Here is an 18,016-nt window from a genome sequence, read left to right as displayed (position 1 = left end):
GGGTCCTGGGATCGAGTGCCGCATCGGGCTCTCTGCTCAGCAGGGAGCCTGCTTCCCTCTCTCTCTCTCTCTGTCTGCCTCTCCATCTACTTGTGATTTCTCTCTGTCAAATAAATAAATAAAATCTTTAAAATAAATAAATAAATAAGACACAGGGGTGAAGGGGGGCCTGCGTGGCTCAGTGGGTTAGGCCTCTGCCTTCAGCTCGGGTCATGGTCTCAGGATCCTGGGATAGAGCCCTACATTGGGCTCTCTGCTCAGCGGGGAGCCTGCTTCCCCGCACCCACCCCCGCCCCGCCTGCCTCTCTGCCTACTTGTGATCTCTGTCAAATAAATAAATAAAATCTTTAAAAAAAAAAAAAAAAAGACAGAGGGGTGAAATGTACAACACAGAGAATATAGTTAATAATATTGTAACGAGTTTGAAAGTTGACAGAGGATAGCTAGATTTACCATGGCGATTATATGTATCATAGTCTATATAAATGCTAAATCACTGTTATACACCTGAAACTAACATGTCAACTACACTTCAATAATAATAATAAACAATTTCCATCCTGAGTCCCCTGACCCATTTCTTCCAACATCAGTATAAGGACTAGCATGCCTGTTTCTGATGTGTGAGAAACACTGGGAAGGCCCCTGACCTTTTCAGTCCTTTCATCCAGGGTGTCTAAGGATGGGGACAAGTTTTTGTTGTGATTATGGAGATCTCGAGGGGTACGACCTTGAGACTCTTATAAAATCAACCTCAAGATTCTCAATCCCTTTCCCAAGGTTCAATGCCAACCTAAAGTTGCCACTGAATTTAAACACCCTGGTAACTTGGGCTAGTGAACACCGGGAGGCTGGTGCCTGGACCTGCACAGTGATTTTACTTAAAATTCTCAACACACAGAAAGCAAACTGGAGTCTCCTATGCAGCCTCAGGAGAGCGTGGGCCTGGAGGAGTGGGGGAGTTGTGAGTACCCCTGTCTTGACATACTTGCTTGCTGGAGATAGGATTTCAAGTCACCAGGGCATGCCTGTATCACTTCCAGGGACTTGGGTCTGCCTTGACCCTAAATTTTTTTTTTTTTTTTTTTTAAGATTTACTAATTTGAAAGAGGGGACACGGAGGAGCAGAGGGAGAAAGAGAAAATTCCAAGTTGATTCTACGCTGAGCACAGAGCCCAATGCCAGGCTCCATCTCACAGCCCCAAGATCACGAACTGAGCCGAAAACAAGAGTCAGAGGCGTAAGCTACTGAGACACCTAGGTGCCCTTGTGCCTAGAGTCTTAGCTCTATTATTAGGTCCTCCTCTTGGAGCATTGCTGCCATGTCTTCTTTTCTTCCTCAGCCCTGATTAGCTCTCCCTAATCACAGGAACTCAGGCAACTCCAGGGGTTTGTGGTGAAATCTAATAATTCCAGCATATAATCTTCTCCCATTCAGATCTAATCTTATTTCAAGCTGGGCTCCCCTATTCTTCATCATGAATGGCCAGTTGTAGACATCCCTCCAGCATGAGCTAGTAATTAGATTTTTCTCTTTCATGTTGATGCCCAGTTGTGATAACAACTGATTCCTGGTACATTCTATGACCCACTGTGCAAGGCCAACCAACGAAGAATATAGAAAGAACACAGAGAACGAATCCATGGCAGGTGGCTGGAGCCGAGGCTCACAACCTCTGCTGCATGTTACAATCACCTAAGAAGCCTTTGAAAACTGCTGAGTCCAGAAGATACCCCATACCAAACAGATCAGAATATCTGGCATAGGACCCAGGCATCAATTACATTATTACCAAAACTATGAAAAAAAAATGTAGACAATTAAATAAAATGATTATCTCACTACCTCTTTGGGCGGTAGGACTATGTATTACTATTTTTCTACTTTCTAATTTTCTTTGCAATTTTAGCTTTTTGTCATCACTATGTATGGTTTTTATGCTCTGTAAATGATTAATCCACTTTTGTGTTAATAAACATTCAAATAATGTTCCATGCTCATGGATTGGAAGAACAGATATTGTGAAAATGTCTATGCTACCTAAAGCAATCTACACATTTAATGCAAGCCCTATCAAAATACCATCCATTTTTTTTTCAAAGAAATGGAACAAATAATCCTAAAATTTATATGGAACCAGAAAAGACCTCAAATAACCAGAAAAGGAATATTGAAAAAGAAAGCCAAAGTTGGTGGCATCACAATTCCAGACTTCAAGCTCTATTACAAAGCTGTCATCATCAAGACAGTATGGTACTGGCACAAAAATGGACACATAGATCAATGGAACAGAATACAGAGCCCAGAAATAGACCCTCAGCTCTAGGGTCAACTAATCTTCGAAAAAGCAGAAAATAATGTCCAATGGAAAAAAGATAGCCTCTTCAACAAATGGTGTTGTGAAAATTGGACAGCCACATGCAGAAAAATGAAATTGGACCATTCCTTACACCACACACGAAATAGACTCAAAATGAAGGACCTCAATGTGAGAAAGGACTCCAACAAAATTTTTGAGGAGAACAAGGCAGCAACCTCTTTGACCTCAGCCACAGCAACTTCTTCAAAGGAACATCACCAAAGGCAAGGGAAGCAAGGGCAAAAATGAACTATTGGGATTTCATCAAGATCAAAAGCTTCTGCACAGCAAAGGAAACAGTTAACAAAACCAAAAGATAACTGATAGAATGGGAGAAGATATTTGCAAATACATATCAGATAAAGGGCTAGTATCCAAAATCTGTAAAGAACTTAGCAAATTCAACACCCAAAGAACAAATAATCCAATCAAGAAATGGGCAGAGAGGGACGCCTGGGTGGCTCAGTTGGTTGGGCAGCTGCCTTCGGCTCAGGTCATGATCCCGGCATCCTGGGATCGAGTCCCACATTGGGCTCGTTGCTCGGCGGGGAGTCTGCTTCTCCCTCTGCCTCTGCCTGCCATTCTGTCTGCCTGTGTTCACGCTCTCTCTCTCTCTGACAAATAAATTAAAAAAAAAAAAAAAAAACAACAACAAAAAAAGAAATAGGCAGAGGACATGAACAGACATTTCTGCAAAGAAGACATCCAGATGGCCAACAGACACATGAAAAAGTGCTCCACATCACTCACCATCAGGGAAATACAAATCAAAACCACAATGAGATAACACCTCACACCAGTCAGAATGGCTAAAATTAACAAGTCAAGAAATGCCAGATGCTGGCGAGGATGTGGAGAAAGAGGTACCCTCCTACACTGTTGGTGGGAACGCAAGCTGGTGCAGCCACTCTGGAAAACAGCATGGAGGTTCCTCAAAAAGTTGAAAATAGAGCTACCCTATGACCCAGCAATTGCACTACTGGGTATCTACCCTAAAGATACAAATGTAGTGATCCGAAGGGGCATGTGCACCTGAATGTTTATAGTGGCAGTGTCTACAACAGCCAAACTATGGAAAGAACCTAGATGTCCATCAACAGATGAATGGATAAAGAAGATGTGATATATCTATCTATCTATATCTATATCTATATATATAGATATAGATGTAGATATTATGCAGCCATCAAAAGATGAAATCTTGCCATTTGCAATGATGTGGATGGAACTAGAGGGTATTATGCTTAGTGAAATAAGTCAATCGGAGAAAGAAAATTATCATATGATCTCCCTGAATGAGGAAGTGGAGATGCAACGTGGGGGGGGGGGGGAGGAAAAGAATAAATGAAACAAGATGGGATCGGGAGGGAGACAAACATAAGAGAATCTTAATCTCGCAGAACAAACTGAGGGGTGCCGGGGTGGGGTGGGTGGGGAGAGGGTGGTGAGGTTATGGACATTGTGGGGGGTATGTGCTATGGTGAGTACTGTGAAGTGTGTAAACCTGGCGATTCACAGGCTTGTACCCCTGGGGCTAATAATACATTATATGTTTATTAAAAAATTTAAAAATTATTTTAAAAAAAGAAAAATAATATACACTCAAATAGTAATAGAAAGGCCTTATATCTTGTGGAAAGACAAGAAAAAAATCCCTCTTGCTCTGAGAAGCGTGGGGAAAGATGGTGAGTAGAGGGAGTAGGAGAAACCCAAACTTGTTTTCCTCTCACTTCTGGGGAAAACTTGAGCTTTTCAGTAAAGCACATGAACTTTTCAGTAAAGCACATGAGATGACAACACTCCAGTTCTCAATCTGGATTTCATGCAGTTTGTGAATTTTGGTTACTCCTGCAACCTCCTGAACTGTGTGAAAGCTCTGGGTGTCTATCAATATTTTCCCAGTAAAAGACTTGATTGAATGAAGCAAATTCTCAAGGAGATTCACAACTGCACTGCTTCAGAATCTCACTATGTGGAAGTGTGATCTGAGAATCACCTGCATGGGGAAACACCATGGGTTTTTGTTAAAATGCAGATTCCAACTTCCACTCCTGGTCTGCTGATTAAGAAATTTTCAGATAGGCGCACCTGGGTGGCTCAGCGGGTTAAAGCCTCTGCCTTCAGCTCAGGTCATGATCCCAGGGTCCTGGGATCGAGCCCTGCATTGGGCTCTCTGCTTAGTGGGGAGCCTGCTTCCTCCCCTCTCTCTCTCTGCCTACTTGTGATCTCTGTCTGTCAAATAAATAAATAAAATCTTAAAAAAAAAAAAAAGAAACATTAAAAAGAAAAAAAAGAAATTTTCAGATAAACACCAGATACTTTTATTATAAGTGAGGCCCAATTATTCCATTGGTCATACTTACACTAAGAAAAAAAAAAAATTCCAACGGTGTTCACATTGTGCTACATGAAAGAAGCCAGACACAAAAGGCTATGTATTGTACAATTCCACCTACACTGTGTTAGAGGTAAGCTTACAAAGACAGAAATCTGATCAGTAGTTGCCAGGGGTGGAGGGAAATTGCAAGACAGACTAAAAGGGGTCATGGAGGAACTTTTGGGGGTGAGGAAACTATTCTAGATGTTGAGTGTGGTAGTAGTTACATGATGTATATGTTTGTAAAAATATACAGAACCGTATACTTAAAAAGGATGAATTTTATCAAATGTAAATTATACTTCAGTAAACCTGACTTTTTAAAAAAATTCACTATTCATCTGAAATTCACATTTAACTGGCTGCCCTGAATTTTTATTTTCTAAATCTGGCAATCCTATTTGGCATCGGAGTGAAATCAATTCCTTTTTTAAAAGGCACCTTCAGTAGGTCTTACACACACTATCCACAGACGTTTCTTGACCACAATGCTAGAGCTCTTTTGTGAACTGAATACTATACTGGCAGTCACTGGACAGTGAGATTTATATCACTTGTTTACTAGGCCTGGGATAGCTCGGGTCCCTGCCCATCATGGATTTTTACAGTCACTGGAAACAACCACATGCTTGATGTCACCGACTGCCTGATTTTGCAATGGACAGTGGCGACAAGGAAGAAATTTTGGTTTTGATTATTCCAGCCTGGCAATTTTGACAGTGTTAGTGCCTCTTTGTGGGCTAAAACCAGGAAACCTGGTTGAGTTGCTAATGAAGAAGCAGTAAGGCAGCGTTTTCCTTTCTGTTTCAGAAAAGGACCTGCAGACTCTAACCACCCTTTTGGTAAGGGAACATTGCCACCTAGCAAGAGAAGCAAGGCTCCAAACGAAGTTTTGACTCCAGCTGCACATTTTCAAGTGCACAGATTTGCAAGTTGGAGCTTTGATTACTTTCCACTTATCATTCAGGGTCTGTAAACCTTCCACGGAATGCAGGGACAAAAAGTCATTTACCGGTAGAGTCCAGGTTTGTGAAAAGTGCAAAGGATCTCTAAAAAAAGACAGTAATATAAATAAGAATGGATTCCCTTTAGTATGCACTGGTAAGTATGAGAATAAAACAAAACTAAACAGACTCTGTTGAAAGAAACTTCTTTCTGCCTAAGGCTATGTGGATGAAATTCGTATTTATTTTGCAATTCATAAAATGTCCAAGTCCCTGACACATACAAAAGGCTAAATAAAAATTACCAGAATAGAATCTCACATATAAAAACAGCATGGCTTGGAAGCATTAAGTTTGGCTCCCACTTGAAATTCTAGTGCTCCTCCTAAATCTAGCTAATCCTATAGTCTTTAAACTCATCCCAGCAAAATTCACAAAGTCTCATGCCATATGTGTTTCTCATAGGATAAATCTTGCCATCAGAAAAGAGAAACTATTTAGTTAGAATTTCCCAAGCATTTGAGGTAGGCTTTTTTCTCTCTCTCTTTTTTTGTAAGGAGGCTACAGCCAGTTAGAAAAAGAAAACTCCTTTCAGTTTGTCAATTTTATAGTCTCTCCTGGCTTAGGGCCACCAATCTTAAATATGTCCTTGTGAGTTGTAGCAACAAAGATTATATTGCTTTAATAAGTATTTACTGTCCCTTATCTGATCTGAAGAACAGTGATTTCAAAGTATTGTAGTCTTACAGTTGGGTACAAAGTATAGATACACTCTACAAATCTGTCCAACCTTCACCAACAAGATTATTTTACATAGAAAAAAATTTTAAACACTTTAACTTTCCATGGAAACAGCTACAAGCTTACATAAAGGAGGTAGATATCATTATGCCTATTTTATAGATATGGGCACTATAGATGTGGCACATAGATGTGGCCAGAGTTTAAGTAATTTGGCTCAGATCACGCAACTAGTAAGCATCAGAGCTACACTTCAATGCCCCTTGGTTGGAACTCCAGATGATAGAAGAAATGCCTCACAAGAAAAGTCAGTAATAAAAACTTTAAGCACGTGGCTACATTTTACTTAAGCCAGCCTGATACTGATTGTATTTATATACCTAATCACCTGCTTCATCTGGTTCTAAAGAATGATGGACCCCAAACAAACCCACAGCCAGATCCCAAGGCCACCTTCTCATTACAGAGGGTTATCCTAGCACAGAAGACTCAGATGTCTCAGGTAGGGCAGTGGACATTGGGTGGCGTTCCAATAATCAAATGCTGTGTAACAAACCATTGTAAAACTTAATGGATTGATAAACAAACAACAAAAACAACAACAAAAACTTAAGGGATTAAAATACCAACTACATTTATTTCATGTATGACTCTGCGATTTTCACAGGGATCAGTAGAGAGAGTTCATCAGTATCAAGTAGCACCCCTTAAATGCTGGAATTAGACTCATCTGATGGCCTTTTCAGGTACATGATTAGTGATTCTATGATTAGAACCTTAGCTGAGGCTGTCAGCCAGAACACTCAAATGTGGCCTCTTCTTGTATCTGGGGCTTCCTCACAAAATGGTGGCTGGGTTCCAAAGGTGAATATCCTTAGCGAGAAAGATCCAGACAGAAGCTGGATTGCCTCTTATGACTTAAACTTCTAAGTCACTTAACCTCACTCTTGTGGATTGAACTGTGTCTCCTTAAAAGACATGTTCAAGTTGTAACCCCCACTACCTGTTTATGTAACCTTATTTAAAAATTGGGCCTTGGGGGGCCTGGGTGGCTTCGCTGGCTAAGCATCCAACTCCTGATTCAGCTCAGGTCTTGATCTCGGGGCTATGAGTTCAAGCCTCACACTGGGCTCTATGTTTCCTTCTTACCAGATTATGTGCTGGGGTTAGTTTCAGAAGTGGGAGTTTATTCTGGGAATATGCACACACACACACATACACACAGATATTTGCACATCTGTATATAAACATACATGTATTTTTTTTAAGATTTTATTTATTTATTTGATAGAGATTGTAACTAGTCAGAGAGGCAGGCAGGGAGAGAGAGGAGGAAGCAGGCTCCCCGCTGAGCAGAGAGCCCAATGCGGGGCTCGATCCCAGGACCCTAGGATCATGACCTGAGCCAAAGGCAGAGGCTTTAATGCACTGAGCCACCCAGGCGCCCCAAACATACATGTATTTTTAAGACAAGAACAGAACAGGAAATATTTTCTGCTTTCATTTATTCCCAGAAAGAGAGCTTTGAATGGACTTCGGTATATGCTTTGACATAAAGCGAGCGACGATCTAGAACATTCATCCACGTGCCCATGCTAATTTAAAGAACTTTGTGAGAGCTAGCCTCTGCGAATGTTCCATGTTCTTCATTCCCCAGGGTCCGCCAATTCATACACTGTGGCTGCCTGGATAGGAGATGTGGGGTGTGAGATATGGTGGTATATACCTCTCTTGTGCATAATGTCAGGACACCTGCTAAGGAACAACTCTTTGTGCTTTCTGTCCAACTCTTAACAAAATAAATGATGGCCCCTAGTTACACCAAAAGTGAGCCCTGTGAGTGGGCACAAAGCAGTTGAAAATGACTCCTGATGTGAGTGCCCTTATCTCTCTGTCAGTGAGCTTCCCTGCCTTTATATTTTCCCACATAGGTGAGAGTTAGAGAAGGGGAGGGAAACAGTGCTGAAGTAGAGCAAGACTGAGGCATCTCCCCTAGACAATTTCCCCCTCTCCATTTGGGACTCTCTCATACTAGCCCTCTTGGCGTAGAAACCTGTCTGATTGTTTCATCAGCTATGTGTGTACAGAGATACCCAAAGAAAAAGGATTCCAGGAATGACTTTCTACGTAACAAAGACCAGTCCCTGAGCTCTTTCCAAGCATGAACTCTCCTTTGGCGAGAAGTTCCTGAGCCCCAAGTACATGAAAGAGATAACTGGAATTAGAGGTTCATCTCCCCAATCTTTTAATTCTGCCTTTTCTACTTAATGGATACACTGAAAATCTTGGCACTTCAAGTTGGAAAACTCAAACACAATGATAGTATGCAGTATTATGCAAAAGACTATTAAATAAATTAAATTTCTCAGACTCTAGGCTTTACTTGTTCTCTAAGTCTGTCCCATGTGACAGGAACTAAAGGTTGTTTTTCTAGGACTAGAATCCAGAACGTAGGGCAAGGGAGGAGCCTGGGAGAGCCAGGGGAGCCACAGTGCCCCTGAGTTTTCAACTCTTCTAGGAGTAAAGGACACTATTGGTAGAAAGGAGGCTCCAGTGGCTTATTTCATCATACAGCCATGGGGGAACCTCCACATCTCCTTTGCCTTTTTTTTTGTGGTCTCACCCTCTTTGGAGTCTTTGAGAGGTATTTTTCCACTCAGCCCTTGAAGAAGGCTGTGTCCATGTGACCTAAGTTTAATGTAAAGAAGTCTACTTTAGATGAACACTCTGAGGGACTCAGGGAAAGGGACCATGATCCATGCATCTTACTGTCAAATGTTCAGGAAACAGATTAATACAGAGACAGAGTAATGGAAGGACATTTTTTAAAACACAGAAATTCATACAACTTTTTTAAAGTCTGCAATTATTTCCAAACATAATGCCTTAATGCCCACAAAGTACCAGATGACTTATTAGAGATGCCAAATAAGAAATAATGGGGAGGGGCGCCTGGGTGGCTCAGTGGGTTAAAGCCTCTGCCTTGGGCTCAGGTCATGATCCCAGGGTTCTGGGATCGAGTCCCGCATTGGGCTCTCTGCTCAGCAGGGAGCCTGCTTCCACTTCTCTTTCTCTCTCCTCTGCCTACTTGTGATCTCTGCCTGTCAAGTAAATAATAAATAAAATCTTAAAAAAAAAAAAAAGAAAGAAAGAAAGAATGGGGAACGAGGAAGGCTAAAAAGAAGGCATTGGTTATAGCTCTGACTAGTTAGATCCCCTCCGCTTCCTTGGTTTCTGCCCATCCGTGAACACCGGATTTGCTTCCTTCTACCTCCTCCCCATCCTGTACCCTGCTTCAAGCAGAGGGTAGGGTTGGTGGTTAATCACTGGAGAAGTGGAACTGAACAGACTCTGAGCTCAGAGATCTAAGTACAGCAGAGTGTGGGGGTGAGATGCAGGGACTGCCTGAAAGCGCCTTCAGAATGGGGGTTCCCCTCTTCCCACACACCTCAAGCATCCACCATTGCTTCAGACCCCTCCAGAAGTCAGTTACAGAAACCAAGGCAGGAGATCAGTGGGCCTTGCTTATGAAAATTTTAAATTCCCGAGAAAAGCCCTCCAGGTACATATGTTTGAGTGTCCAAATCCAAAACAAGCTTTCCCCACAACTCACTCTGGGGACAAAAACACATTTGTGCATGGAGTCTCCCCATATACTTAAGTTCTTATTTCTAAAGATGGGCAGAAATCCAAAGTTCACCGTACACTTAAGAAAAATCTAAATCATATCCTGGTGGTTATGTCACCATTTAAATGAGAGGGGAAAACAAAAGAAAGGATAATTTAGCATACAGGAAATAGGGTCCCCAAATAAGAGTGCATGGAATGGAAGCCCCTGGGTGGCAACTGTGCAGCAGGTTCAAAAAACAAGTAGTCTATATTGAATAAGAGGATGGAGGATTCTCTTCTCGGGAATAAAGGCAATGATTACTTCACGGTCTTGAGCACAATGCAAATGGGCATGAAATTTAGGATACACAGGGAATGTGGTAAATTAAAAACAATATTTAAATTTAAAATTTAAATATATTTATTTAAATTTAAAATATATTCCCTGCATGAAGAACGAATTATCTGATCACATGTATTCATGTAAAGAATGTAATTTACTGAATATTATAAATATTGAATATGTTTGTAATATACAACAAGGCCTAGGCCTTACTTACTTCTGTACTCCAGCCAGGGGTGCCTTCATGAGCAGTCCCCCAGGGTCCCACACTTAGAAGAACTCCTATCTTGGTTTAATATTCTACTCTCATCTGTCTCGAAATTCTTTATTGTATCTTTCAGCTTCTGTTTCCTTTTTTCTTTTTTGGATTTCATTTATTTGAGAGAGAGAGAGAGAGACAGCGAGAGCAGCAACACAAGCAAGCGGGTGGGAGAGGGAAAAGCAGGCTCCTCTGCAGGGAGCCTGATGTCGGTCTCAATTCGCGGACCCTGGGATCGTGACCCAGGCTGAAGGCAGACATCAACCACTGAGCCACCCAGGCACCCCTCAGCTTGTGTTTTCTAAGTGAAGTCTATGGGACGAGGACACATGCCTGTAAGGAGAGGAACCTGCGCAGTAGCATGCCTACTGTTCTTGCTGCCTCATTCATACACAGCAGTCGTCATGCTCAGCATCCAGATGGACCAGCAGTGGGGCCAGATACACCCCGTGTTACCTAAATGTCTGAGTGAACAGAAGGACTGACAGCCCCTTGAGGCTGTGCTTTTACATTCTTATCAAAATCCTTCACACACAGGGAAGGCAATGCAGTTCTGAGAAACATGAAAGATCAAGGAACCCATCATAACCTTCCTTACTCATTCACTGCCCTGTGTTAGCCAACTGCTTACCCTGGGAATGATGACAGAGAAGGAAAGAGAGGTTAAGCAGGGGTTCTTTTTCCTTTCAGTCCTTAGTCACACAACACTGAGCAGAAGGTAGGAATCAGGGGAGAAAGTTTACATGTTGGAGAGTAAAATTAAAACAATTGAACTAGTGTTGTGCAGCATTTCCATAGCTTAGATAAGAAAGAAATAAACATGCATATAGAATCCATGAAGGATAAATTGTGTAATTTGTAATTCTGCACTTAAGTGAAAAGCTCTTATATATGCACTTAAAATTCACATTGCACAAGAATAAAGATGAGTGAAAAAAAATTCATGCTGATCATGCCAAATTTTAGTTTTTCTTGACTTCAAACAATAGTCAGTAGGAAGTAAAAAATATCCTAGCAAGTTAAAAGAGAGAGACTCTGGAAAAAAGGAAAAGCTTTTATGTTTTAGTATGGCTACAACCACTTTTTTCCTGCTTTTCAAACAAAGGACCCCACAATCTCATTTTGCCCTGGGCCCTGTTAGTTATGGAGCTGTGGCTGGACACATTTTCTGATTAATTTAAAGCTATGGAGGGTGACAAGTTTGAGGTGAGGAGGTCACACACCTCATCCTCTAATAGGCACCATCTGTTTTTATGGTTTTTAATTACACAAGTGACTGAGATTGAGTCCCCAGAAGCAGACTCAGAGGGGGAACTGTTCTAAGACAATCCAGGGAAGCTTGAACTGGAAGGAGGCCAGATAGAAAGTGCAGTTTCAAGTAAAGTCCCTTGAAGCCAGTGAAGCCATTTAGGGTGAATCACTGGGGAGCTGTAAAGAATCAAAATGCACCCTTTGAGTTGCCTAATCAAGGGCTAGGCTGTAGGAATCCGTTTACTCCTTCTGTCAGTTATTTGTTAAGAGCTGGATGGGGACAGGTACGTGAATGACCAGCCACGTCCGGCTCCCCAGAGCCAGCTGTTTCTGGCTATTTCTGGTAGCCTAAAGTCACCCTAGCAACAAAAAGACACAGGCGCTGACTGCTGGAGGGCCAAGCACCTTACATGCCAGAAAGCATAAAACATTAAATACATTCTAATAAAACTGCTTGGATCATCAGAAATGTGGTAAACAAAAAACGCTCCTCCAGAGAAGGATTACCCTGATAACAGGGTATCAAGGTATACCCTGTTCTTCCAGGTCATTTTCTGTGCTCTAACATTCAGTCCACAAATATTTACAAGTGCCTGCTGTACGTCCACTAGATACTGCAGATGTATAAGATGAACTTGGTCTCTGTTCTCACCTATCTTACCTACTAGTGGGCACGGTATTTGTCTGACTGTATTGTTTCTCGCCTGTTTCATTTTATGATGTATCATGGATACCTTGCTACATCAACTTATGCAAATTTGCTAAATATTTTATTGGCCACATAAAATTCCATAAAATGGATATGGGCATAATTCATTTAACCACTTCCCTATTGATTAAGCAGCAATTCCTAAGGGAAAATACCTGAGAAGAAAATAGAGCAAATACCTTCTTCAGATCTGCATGTTGGTATATTCTGAGGTTGACTAGGAGAGGATCACTATTGTAGGTAATGATGTGTAGGGATAAGTAGAGCAATCTACCTTAAGTTAAATCTAAGAGAATATTTCAGGAATCTTCTTCCCTGGTAAGAATGAGCAGAGGTCTAGAAGTCAAGCCAACCTGACCATGAAGGCCATGGTAATGTGAGGAAATTGTACAAATGTTGCCATTATAAACCATTATGAAGGATGCCTGGGTGGCTCAGTCAGTTAGACGTCTGACTCTTGATTTCAGATAAGGTTGTGATCTCAGGGTCTTGGGGTCAAGCCCTGTCTTGGGCTCCAGGCTCAATACAGAGTCAGCTTGAGGTTCTCTCTCTCTCTCTCAAATAAATAAATAAAATCTTAGGTTAAAAAGAAAGAAAGAAGCCATTATAAGTCTTTGGAGGAATTCAAGTCCTTTTACAATAGGTATATATTGTATGATTTCCAGTTATTAGTTTGCCATGCAATTCTCTGATGCATACTAATAATACAGATGGGGAAAATAAAGACCAAGGTCACATGACCAGCGAATGGTGAAACCTGGATACAAACTTTAGTCTAACTCCTCAACCTATATTTTTTCCAAAAACAAGGCTGCATGCACTTTTGCTAAATTGTCAGCTTTTAAGTGGTATACTACAAATTGGGTTTTTATTTTACTGCCTTGTTCAGGAGATGGGGGAGATCATAGTTAGGGACAATGGAAGTTATTTATCAGCAGAATGAGTTTGTAGGGTAGAAAACTAACTATTTTTATGTAAATGTTAAACTAGAAATGTAACATACATTCAGAAGAAGTGCACAAATCAGAAGCATCAAGGAGTCTTTATAAAGAACACCTGTGGGAGATGGAGAGGCAAGATGGCAGAGGAGTAGCAGACTGAAATGACATCAGGTCACAGGAGTTCAGCTAAATAGGTGTCAAACCATTCCAAACACCTACAAACTCAACAGGAGATAGAAAAGAAGAAAAGCATCAATTTTAGAAATGGAAAATCAACCACTTTCTGAAAGGTAGTCCAAAGCAACAGGAAGATAGACTGTTGGGGGAGGGTCCAGCTCCTAGCAAGTGGCAGAGCAGTAGAGCACAAAATCAGAACTTTTAGAAGTCTGCTCCACTGAGGGATATTGCTCCAGAGGCTAAGTGGGGGTGAAGCCCTCACAGGGACAGTGTAGTCTCAGTACCCATGGGGTCACTGAAAGATCAGGGGTATCTGAGTGTGGCAGAGCTCCCAGATATTGGAGCGGGGAAGCCGGCAGCAGAGACAGAGTTGAGGAGGGGGCTCTCCCTTAAACCATGATCCACGGCACAGTTGGGCCACTGCTCTTTCAGCAGGGACTCCACAAGTGGCAGATCCAAGGAGACTCACCTTCCTCCTCTGGAGGCAGGAATCTCATTCATTTATTCCCATCTGGATAAAATGACAAGGTGGAAAAACTCACCACAAAAAAAAAAAAAGAAAAGAAAAGAAAAAGAGGCAGTACCAATGGCTAGGGACCTAATCAATACAGACATTGGTAATATAGCAGATCTAGAGTTCAGAATGACGATTTTTAAGATGCTAGCTGGGCTCGAAAAAGGAATGGGAGATATTAGAGAACCACTTTCTGGAGAAATAAAATCCCAGTCTGGAGAAATAAAAGAACTAAAATCTAACTTGAGACAATATAGTAACAGTCACTCTACAGGCAATACAATGGCACTAAATTCATGTCTTTTAATGGTTACCCTTAATGTAAATGGGATAAATGCCCAAATCAAAATACACAGGGTATCAGGATGGATAAAAAAACAAGACCCATTGGGGCACCTGGGTGGCTCAGTGGGTTAAAGCCTCTGCCTTCGGCTTGGGTCATGATCCCAGGGCTCTGGGATCAAGCCCTACATCGGGCTCTCTGTTAAGCAGGGAGCCTGCTTCCTCCTCTCTCTGCCTGCTTCTCTGCCTACTTGTGATCTCTGTCTGTCAAATGAATAAATAAAATCTTTAAAAAAAAAAAAAGGAAAAAAATTATTTAAAAAAAAACACAAAATAACAACAATAAAAAAAAACAAGACCCATCAATATGCTGTCTACAAGAAACTCACTGTAGACCCAAAGACACCTCCAGATTTAAAGTGAGGGAATGGAAAACAATTTGCCATACTAATGGACATCAAAAGAAATCTAGGGTGGCAATCCTCATATCAGATAAAGGTCTCAAGTACACAACCTAACCCTACACCTCAAAGAGCTAGAGAAAGAACAGCAAAGAAAGACTAAACCCAACAGGAGAAGAGAAATAATAAAGATCAGAACAGATAACAATGAAATAGAAACCAAAAGAACACTAGGACAAATCAACAAAACTAGGAGCTGGTTCTTTGAAAGAATTAACAAGATTTATAAACCACTGGCCAGACTTATCAAAAAGAAAAAGGACCCAAATAAATAAATAAAATCATGAATGATGGGGGAGAGATCACAACCTACACCAAAGAAATACAAACAATTATAAGAACATATTATGAGCAACTACACACCAGAAAATTTGACAATCTGAAAGAAATGGATGCATTCCTAGAGACATATAAATACCAAATTGGACAGCCACATGCAGAAAAATGAAATTGGACCATTTCCTTATACCACACATGAAATAGACTCAAAATGGATGAAGGACCTCAATGTGAGAAAGGACTCCCATCAAAATCCTTGAGGAGAACACAGGCAGCAACCTCTTCGACCTCAGCCGTAGCAACTTCTTCATAGGAACATCACCAAAGGCAAGGGAAGCAAGGGCAAAAATGAACTACTGGGACTTCATCAAGATCAAAAGCTTCTGCACAGCAAAGGAAACAGTTAACAAAACCAAAAGACAACTGACAGAATGGGAGAAGATATTTGCAACCGACATATCAGATAAAGGGCTAGTATCCAAAATCTATAAAGAGCTTAGCTTAGCAAACTCAACACCCAAAGAACAAATAATCCAATCAAGAAATTGGCAGAGGACATGAACAGACATTTCTTTAAAGGAGACATCCAAATGGCCAACAGACACAGGAAAAAGTGCTCCACATCACTCGCCATCAGGGAAATACAAATCAAAACCACAATGAGATAACACCTCACACCAGTCAGAATGGCTAAAGTTAACAAGTCAGGAAATGACAGATGCTGGTGAGGATGCAGAGAAAGGGGAGCCCTTCTATGCTGTTGGTGGGAATACAAGCTGGTGCAGCCACTCTGGAAAACAGCATGGAGGTGCCTCAAAAAGTTGAAAATAGAGCTACCCTATGACGCAGCAATCACACTACTGGGTATCTACCCCTAGATGCCCATCAACAGATGAATGGATAAAGAAGTGTCTGTATACACACACACACACACACACACACACACACAATGGAATACTATGAAGCCATCAAAAGATGAAATCTTGCCATTTGCAATGATGTGGATGGAACTAGAGGGTATTATGCTGAGCAAAATAAGTCAATCAGAGAAAGAAATTATCATATGATCTCCCTGATATGAGGAATTTGAGGGAGGGTGTTTGGGGGGTAGGGAAGGAAAAAGTGAAACAAGATGGGATCGGGAGGGAGACAAAACATAAGAGACTCTTAATCTTACAAAACAAACTGAAGGTTGCTGGGGGGATGGAGAGAGTGGTTGGGTTATGGATATTGGGGAGGGTATGTGCTATTGTGAGTACTGTGAAATGTATAAGCCTGATGATCCACAGACCTGTACCCCTGGGGCTAATCATACATTATATGTTAATAAAAAATAATTAATAATAATAAAAAAGAACATCTGTGGAACCAGTGCTTTGCATTCTTACATTACCAGCAACCCAAAGCAACCCAAAGCCTCATCAGGATTCACAATTCTGATTCCTGTCATTGTGCATTTTTTTCACCTGCTTTAGAACTTAAAAAATGGAATCACATCAGGTGGTAGGCAGCATCAGAATGAGTTTCGGGGTGCCTGGGTGGCTCAGTGGGTTAAAGCCTCTGCCTTCGGCTCAGGTCATGATCCCAGGGTCCTGGGATTGAGCCCCGCATCGGGCTCTCTGCTCAGGGAGGAGCCTGCTTCCCTTCCTCTCTCTCTGCCTCCCTCTCTGCCTACCTGTGATCTCTGTCTGTGAAATAAATAAATAAAATCTTTAAAAAAAAAAAAAAAAGTACTCAGGGCCTATTGGACAATATACATATCATGCAAAAAAAAAATCCCTATAAATAGATAAATTCCTTTATCTATTGTACTGTTCTATTCCATAGCTCTATTTCTATTCTTTTGTCTGTACCACATTGTTCTAATTATCATAGCTTAATCAATCATGTCATCTGATATATAGTCCTCCATCTGTGTACTTTTTCATGTCTTACTATGACTGCCCTTAAGAATCTCTATATAAATGTTAGATTCAACGTATCAATTTACGGACAGACAGACATATACATACATACAGACACACACACACACACACACACACACACACACACACAAAAGATATTGACTCTTATTGCATTGAATCTGTAAAGTTTGGAGATTATTGATTTACAATATTGAATATGCAATCAATGACCAACGACATCCATTTATTTAAGTCTGATTACCTCAAAGAGTTTCAGTTTTCTGTATTGAGTTTTCATAATCTTTTTGTTATATTTATTCCTAGGTGTTTGATTTTTTAAAACATTTTTGTTATAAAATATGTTATAGAGTCAGGAAATCACAAAAGGCAAATATATAGCTTAATGATATTAGAAAACAAATACTCCTGTAATCATCATACAATTAAAGAAACAGAACTTTGCCTGAAGCCCCTCCTGGTGTCTTGATCCAATTGCAATTTTCTTCTTCCAAAAAGTAATCATTTTCCTCATAATTGACTCATCCTTAAATTTCTTATAAATTTATCATCCAAGTTTGTAACCCTAGACATGGTTTAGTTTTGCTGTTTTAAATAATGACTTTTTCTCTTTTACTCTATAAGTCACCTTTCCAACCTTTTACTGACCTTCAATGAATCTGTTGAAGAATACATTGACCTGTAGAGTTTGACCTTGACTGTAGAGTTCCCCACAATATGGATTTTGCTGAGTACATGTTCATGGTGCAGCTAAATATGTTCCTCTGTCCTCTGTATTTCCTGGAAAATAAGAAATGGGTCAAACCTTTCAGGAAGACTACAGACGGTGGTGTATTATTTGTCAGGA

The 18,016-nt window shown here is 40.8% G+C and overlaps 1 long non-coding RNA gene across 3 annotated transcripts in view; it reads right to left on the bottom strand.

Annotated features, from left to right (window-relative positions):
- Nucleotides 1–18,016, bottom strand: part of LOC132025162 (uncharacterized) — a 92,742-nt gene that overhangs the window by 63,506 nt on the left and 11,220 nt on the right. For all 3 annotated transcript variants that reach the window (XR_009406442.1, XR_009406441.1, XR_009406443.1), the window contains exon 2: nt 17,818–17,949. This is a non-coding gene — a long non-coding RNA (uncharacterized LOC132025162). The remainder of the gene's footprint in view (nt 1–17,817; nt 17,950–18,016) is intronic.

The sequence above is a fragment of the Mustela nigripes genome, chromosome 9, assembly GCF_022355385.1.
Source record: "Mustela nigripes isolate SB6536 chromosome 9, MUSNIG.SB6536, whole genome shotgun sequence".
NCBI lineage: Eukaryota > Metazoa > Chordata > Mammalia > Carnivora > Mustelidae > Mustela > Mustela nigripes.
This window is presented reverse-complemented; position numbering and strand designations above follow the sequence as displayed.